Genomic DNA, 8613 nt, shown 5'->3' on the forward strand with positions numbered 1-8613 from the left:
GGTGCAGTCTTAAATTATTATTTTTATTTCATGCCTTTCTTTCTTATTTCAGGCTTACACAGCGACTAGATTGTGATATTATGATATTATATAATTACAAATTTTTATTACAGAATAATTACATTTTTATTACAGGATAATTATATTTTTATTACAGGATAATTATATTTTTATTACATGTTTCATTTGAAACTTCAATTATCTCTCAAACTATTCATTATTTAAAAAAATGTTTCAAGTGAAATTTATTTTTTTTTGAAGGAGATATTTTTTGATAATTAGGTACTTTCTAGGACGTGCCAAAATTTTAACGTTTATTTTTGAATGCAATTGTATAATTATATAATAAATGCAACTATGTAGTTTTATTTACATAATATTCTTTCTTTAATTTCTTTAATTATTCTTCGTATAAAAGTATTAAAGTGGAGATATTAAAAAATCAATAACTCGCGAGAGATATTTTATATAATATTTTATTCTGGCCCCATTTTAACATACAATATTAAATATTCCATAAATTATTAATTTTTTGATAATTGTATTTTAACTTTTACTCTTTATCTCCAAACTGCTTATAATCTCTTTATTCAACTACGCTGATATAGTCTACATACCAGCGTTGTCTCAGCGTATACAGCATGCATATTTCCGCTTTTCATATAATGTCCACAAATACAATCACATTTCCCCATTTTTTCTGCATTTCGATTGGCTACAAATCTGTCAGCTTTTTACTCTTCACTTCGATAATCGAGTTATTGAAGAAGTTTATTCCATATGATATGAATTAAAAATTATCCATGAAAATCTGCATAGTCAAAGTGAAGGATCTATTAAATGTACCAAGATGTTGAAAACATCTTCAGCACTTGGCTTTAAATACATAAAACAATGGAATGAAGATTTGCGTTTTGTACAATTTAAAAATAGAACCTATCACGAAGGTATAAAATGTTATTAGTAAAATGTTATGTTCGACTAACCAGGACTTAAAAGTTCTAATTTGCTCGGAGAAACCATACAGTCTATAAAATCTGAAGAAGATTTAGAGAAGAAATATTACGTTTAAATGTATCTGAAGATAATAAAGATGAAAAAGATAAAAATAAAGCGCAAATAAATTATAACAGTGATACAGAAGATAATGACACTGTACAGGATGAAGAAGATGAAAATAAAACATAAGGCGAAGAAAATTACAACAATGATGCAGAAGATAATGAACAGAAGAAGATAAAAATGGAAGAAAAGATAAAGAAGATTATTTAACAATTATTTAGAAGTTAGAAAAATTGTAGTAAAACTGTTCTTAATACTCAAAAAAAGGCGAAATTTAATTTACACATTTACAAATTTAAATGAGAAAATGAAAAAGATTCTGCAAAATTGTCTGAGCTAAACGTCGGCGAAATAGTCAGATTACATATATCCGATGTTGATAGGGAAATGATAAAAAACAATTTGCTGCGATAATATTATCTAAAAGTAATGATTTTTATGAGCTAAGAATAGAATACGGTATGTTATAAAAATTCTATATATGAATTTTTTATATATAGAGAATCGTTTATTAACTCCAATGATGTCTCAACTATACAAATTTGCGTACGAAAATGCGAGGAAATTTTTTCTATTTGAAGTTCAAAGATTTAAGAGGTGTAATAAGGAAAATGCTCGTTTAATAAAGTATAGCTGCAGGCGTTAAGAAGAAAAGCAATGTAATTCAAAATGTCATGATAGTTCATCTTGTTTGAATAAGTAATTGGTTTAGTTCTCTCTGGCCTGGTTTTTCATTATCTGGTTAACTTGTGGTTAAGCTTAACCTGATGGGCTTCATCCATGACATCTCAGATAACATGCATTTGCATAAGATATCTAAATCTATCTAAGTATCGCCTTTTAGACATATTTTAGACGTAAGACATCTAAAAGACATCTTTTAAGTAACTTATGCAACATAAATGTTATCTAGAATTATGACAGAGGAAGCCTATTGGATAAAATCATTAAGCCTAGTCACAGATTGAGTATTGATATCTTTGTTTAATTTTTTTGTCGTTTTATTTTCTTACTATTTTATTATCTTATATATTATCCCAATATATTATCAAAAAAACTTTATTAACATATGACTGAATTAAAACTTTATAATGTAGAAACGCATAATTATTCTTAATTTTTATTTTAAAAAATTACTTAAATATTATTATATATTGATTTAAATTAAAAAAAATTTTTGATATTTAAAATGAGTTTTTATTCTGTTTATTTAAAGTTTTCTTACTGTTATTTATTTTATTATTATTACTTTTCATTTATTTTTTATTTATTTATTTCTTATTCTTTTAAAATAAATAAAATTTCTTTTTTTTTTAAATCCAAATTATTCACAAATTTGTTTTTTGCGCATAAATAATTTTTTTGCTCATGTAAAATAAAAATTCATCTTTTTATATAAATAAAGTCACATATTTTTTAGATAAAATAATACATGTTTATTTTTCATTACAATACTTATAAAAGAATCGAAACAATTCGACATTTGTTATGTAAGATAAGCAGCTCGCAAACACCCTTCATGCAATTATATAAATTGAGCTTAATTGGTAATAATAAATTACTGTTATATAGATTTCCTTATTAATTAATAACTGTATTAATTAATAACTTATTGTTATAAAAGATTAATAAATTGGTATTTATATACAGAATTATTTTTCTTCATTTTTGTATTTCATTATGAATTTATAAATCTTTCTTGTTCATTTACTTTAGTATGTACATTATTGACGATAATGTCTTTCATCTTATCAAATTGAATCTATCATGTACTAAAATTGTGGTGACAATGCAGAAACGAAAGACCTCAGTGCATAAAGTTTATATTGATTTAAATTTAACCTTGCATAGTGGCCTTTGCTAATTTTACGAAGTACCCATTTGTAATGTATGTATGGTAAACTCATTTATTTATAATAGTAAGACGAAAGAGAGCAATTTTAGCAATAATAAAACGTTTTAAGTATGCAATAATTTGTAAATAATTTGTATATTAAGTTCTTTACACATTAACAGAAATATATTAGCAGAAGTAATCAAATAAATAAAAAATATTTAAATGCATATCATATAATAAGTAATAAATGAGCAGGAGTGGGCAAAATACTCAAAAAATTATATTTAAATACAAAATACAGAATACTAAAAAAAAAATTATATTATTATTTAAATACAAAATACAAAATACTCTCAAAAAGTATTCAAATACGAAATACAAAATACTCTTAATAAAATAAAAATATATTTAAATACATATTATATTTCAAATATGCCCACTCCTGGCTGAGATAAACGTTAGAGATTGTTCATCAAATGTAAACAAGAATAAATGATATATTATGCACATTATGCGTGAAATTTAGATTGAGTCAACAATGGTGCGATTTTAATTTTCATTAAAAAAATTTTTACATAATTTAAATGTATTTAGTATATTTAAATGTATTTACAAATTTAAAATATAAAATACTAAAAAAAAAATATAAATGCAAAATACAAAATATTCTTAAATAGAATATTCAAATACGAAATACAAAATACAAAAATTTATTTAAATACGTATTTTAAATATATGTACTTCAAATATTGCCCACTCCTGTAAATGAGATTGTAGAAAGTGGACTGCCCTATTCTTTTATAATTTTAAAATTCTTTTATTAAAGTTTATCATTTTCGGTCTTTTAATTTATTAATCACACTTCCCATTTGTACGTGGACATAATTTATAATGATTAATCATTTTGATTAATTTGAATATTTTTGCTTCTATTATTTAAATTTTCTAAAACAAACAGGCATTATTCATATTAGTCGACATATATGTATATAAATCCATATTATGTATATAAATCCTGAATTAATCAAATTGCTCGTAACGTAAATATAGATAAATAGATAAATTTACTTAATAAAATATATATAAAATATATATAAATTACCTAATACATATTATATATGTAGTAGTATATAACGGTTATATATTATAATATATTATAATATAACATATTATATAATTATTATATCATATATTATAAAAGTACAAGTATAAATATTTTCGCTTATAAGTACCTAAGTAATGTGTCTAGGTACTTATATCTAGATATGTTACAACATTGAATATATAATTTATTGGACAGTATTATACCTTATGTTAACTATAATATTTTAATTCTGTACTCAGACACTCCAAATGAAAGGATTTCTGTCTGTAACATCTATGTGCCGAAGAGCAACGGACCTTATTTTTTTCTCGGTAAAAAATTTTGTATATATGAATATAGAAATACATATAAACATATATAAACATATATTATTATACATGAAATATGTTCATATATGTCTACATAATTTTTTTTCTAAAATTACTGTATCCTAATTTAATTTAAAAAAAAAACGAGAAAACATAAAAAATTATGTGAGCTAATAAATTATTATTATGTTAATACAGAATTTATAATACGCGATTATACCATTTGATAGAGCAAAATTTCAGCTTTAAGAATCTAATTTTTTAATTATTATGATGTTTAACGAAGTTATTGGCAGTCAAAGTTAGAATGCATTTTTATTTAACCCGTGTATAATGGTAATAAAAAATCGTAGGAACATTTTTTAAAAACGAATTTTTCGAGAAAACTTTAAGTTTTCACATCAGATAGTTCAAAATTTTATAACAAATGTATTCTATATATAATTCTGAGCTAACAGAATACCATAGAACTTTCTGGACAACCTAATAGTATATAATTATAGTATATTGTTATATAATATATATTAGATAATTTATATACAAGATGTTTGGTAATACTGTCGACACACTTATGAACAACTAGAGCGGATTAAACTGATTGTGAGTTGAAAAGTTCTGTATCATTTTGCAGTTTTCTCAATAGTTAACAAGATATCAATTTCTAGAGATTGATAAGCGTGATATCCGTCCAACCAGTATCATCAAATGTACGCCCACTGATCGTGATCGCTAGGCGCGCGAGAAATTATTTTTTTCCGCAGTTGTATTTAACTCGCTGCTTATAATAAACAATAATTGGTTAATATCAACAAAAGGAAACTTAACTCCGATGATTTTGACTTTGACACATTTTGTCAAGATTATGAGTGATCTTCAACAGGTTTTAATTGGTGATTGTTTAAAAGTTATTAATGAAAAAAGTTACTGCTTTATAGGGCGAAACGAAGTCTATAATTGTTTCATGTGGGTTTTCGACTTTCCACGCGAAGCGAGGTCCACCTTCCTGTCTCGGGGCGTACGATGCTTCGCGTGGACAGTCGAACCTCCCTTCTCTCCCTGTAGATGGAAGTGGGATAGATCTCGTTTTGCATAAAGTTATTACATAAACAGGGAAGGGGATGTGGAATGATTTGTATTATAACATATAGCAGAAATGAGATGTTATTATTTAAATAAATTTTTCTTGTTAATAATTTTTAAACAAAAGACGATCAATCATTGAAATCTGTTGGAGCTCAGGATTATGATCTTTGACTATGTTGTCTACCAAATCTACGCGATTGTAGGAAGCTTCTATACTCCACTACTCGTTATTCCGGTAGTATATTAAATAAGTAAACTTAGACAGCAAAATAGTTTAATGTAATTAATTCTAATATATTATTTATACAAAGTATTTCAGAAAAAGTGTATATCCTTTCATTGACAGATTCTGTGGAACATTTTAAGACGAAAAAACATATGTTAAGATAAAATCATTGAAATTGGAGCTCCATTTGTCGATATTTACCCAATATCGTGTAATAAACAATAATTAATATCTCGTTAATTATTACGAAAATTGCAAAATGGTGGACAAGATTTTCGACTCAGTTTAATCCGCTCTATCTGCCTACGAGCGTTGTCGGAATAATTACCAAACATACTGTATATTCATATTATTAATATGTAATTGCGTAATTATATATTAATAATATATCTTTATTATACGTTACTTTGTTATATTAATTTTTATTGCATCAGAAATGTAAATAAAATTATCAAATAATATTGTCTGTATGGCTATATTCTTTTATATTTACCCTAATCTTACCTAGGATTTAATTAATATCTTAAATATACGTTACGTGGCATATTTGACTTCATCTTGTATACTTTGATTCTGTATGACTTTGTCAACTGTCATAAATGCATAAATGCTCATTACACGCATCAATAGATGGTTGAAAGTTTTTGCGTATTATCAAAAAAAAAAAGCGTCGCATCGTCCTCATTGTCCACATATGTACATAATTGTGCATATTCTAGACGAGCATGATAACGTGAGTATTGGAACGCGTATGCGATTTTTAGATATTAAGGGGATTCTAAAAAGTCATCTGTTTTAACGACTCAATAGAATTTATATTTATAGGAAATACGACAATTTCGGTGTTAAGACGAGTACAGTGGCAGGGATTGCGATTTTGTGGAAGATGTGGAATACTTCACATGAAATTTTTCCATATGTGAAATTCTATATCTAAAAATTCAAAGAGAAACATAAATTATTTTTTAATAAAATAATATGAAATATAAAATAAAAATATAAGTTATATTGGTTAAATTGTATATAATTGTATATAAAAGTCGCATGTTAAAACTTAATCGGTCGATTGCCTTTTTCATGGCAAATAGGGATCTCTGATCTACAAGATGTCATTTTCTTCAAGAAGATCCAACTGTGACAGATATTATATCAGAATATACAATAGTGATTAAACTTCTATTTATAATTCTGATAACGTCCTATAGAAAGATCTTTTTTAGCTCTAAAGAGGCAGAAAACATATTTACGTTCTATGATGTTTCCGATTTTGCTAAATAATATGACTGTTCTACATATTATTTAGACATCGTAAAAATTTTGAATGTTGAGGTTTGGATGAATTCATAAGCAGAAATCAGGTTCATCGTTCCACATTTGTGTTATACAAGTAGACATATTATTATATATGATATTTATATAATATTATGTGAATGCATTCAACGTGCCAGGGAAACAGAATCTCTGTTATCATAATTGGCGAAATGCTGGTGCATCAATTGCGTAATCGACGAGAAGAGTATCCTCAAAGAATTTGAAGAAAATCCTGGAAACAGCGTGCGAATAATATATTTGTTCTCTCATATACGTGTATTCTATACGCGAGAACAGATTGCATCTGTATCACTATCGACGAGTACAACAACTTTTGCCGAAAGATCAAGAACAGTGCGTTTACTTTTGTAAAGGTATTTTTATTATTTTTAATGTTTTTGCGTTGCTTTTAATATATATTAATTGTCATTAAAATACACAGGATTTCTCGCATAGTGTCGGCAGAATGCTTCTTCCCCTGTTTTTCTTTGGAGGCACCTTCACATCAAATGGAATCTTTCATAATTTCCTGTATGTGCAGAAATAATCGGAAACCAAATCGTATGTAGTAAATTCACTATAAGAAACTTTATCTGGCATTTTTTTTTCAAATTTACTTTCAGTAATAATAAAACTTTCAGGTTATTTTCAGATTGATTCCTATTTCCTTCCGCCACGCCTTAACAGAAACATGCACATTTTTTCGAAAACGATTTGCCCACGATTTTAGAGGACGTTCCTCTTCGTGTACGGACGGAGCTGATTTTTCAATATGACGGGGCTTCTCTTAACATTTTTCCACGCAAAATGTTACACACGCATTATGCGATGGATGGGTCGAAGTGGTCCAATAATCTGACCGGCACGATCACTGGATTTTAACGTGCTCAACTATCTCGTTTGGGATTACATCAAAGTTTAGTCGAACACAGGCGTAATGGTACAAAAGCTGAGATACGAGAAGTAATTCTCGCAGAGAGTTTTAGTACTATTACACCGGAAATGGCGTATCATGCTATGTGCAATATTACTCGAAGGCCGAACTTTATTTACGAGAATGAGCATTTCGAATAATTTTTGCATTAAAATATGTAGAAAGAATGGATTAGACCTACTGGGGATGTTGCACTTTAAAAAAATGTGCCATGTCATCTACCGCAAAGTAATGGAAATGATAGCTCACTGTAATTTTCTTTTAAATGCCGCGAAAAGGACGAAAGAATATTTTTATTGTCCACGGGTATTGTCGCTCTCTGAAAGAAATTTTGACATGAATAACTATTTATTTTGTTGATATGTAACTTACAAAAACTTAATTACTTTTTAATTAAAAAATTTTGTTCTAATCAAAATTTAGTTATTTAGCTTGAAGCGGAGTCCTGCGTCACGCGCCTTTTATCCGTAGTCGCTTGCGGTGAACAACTCCCCAATTCCCGTGGCCTGCGCATCAAGTCGATTGATAGGCTTGGCGGTAGTAGACCAGGCGGATGCTCTTATTCGGCAATCTTTAGAAATTAATATCTCGTTAATTATCACGAAAATTGTAAAATGATAGTGGATTTTCCGCTTCAGTCTAGTTCGTTCTACCTGCTCACGAGCGTTGTCGGCAGAATTATTCAACACACACACACACACACACACACACACACACACACACACACACACACACACACACACACAC

This window comes from Atta colombica, unplaced genomic scaffold (genome assembly GCF_001594045.1).
Source record: "Atta colombica isolate Treedump-2 unplaced genomic scaffold, Acol1.0 scaffold238, whole genome shotgun sequence".
NCBI lineage: Eukaryota > Metazoa > Arthropoda > Insecta > Hymenoptera > Formicidae > Atta > Atta colombica.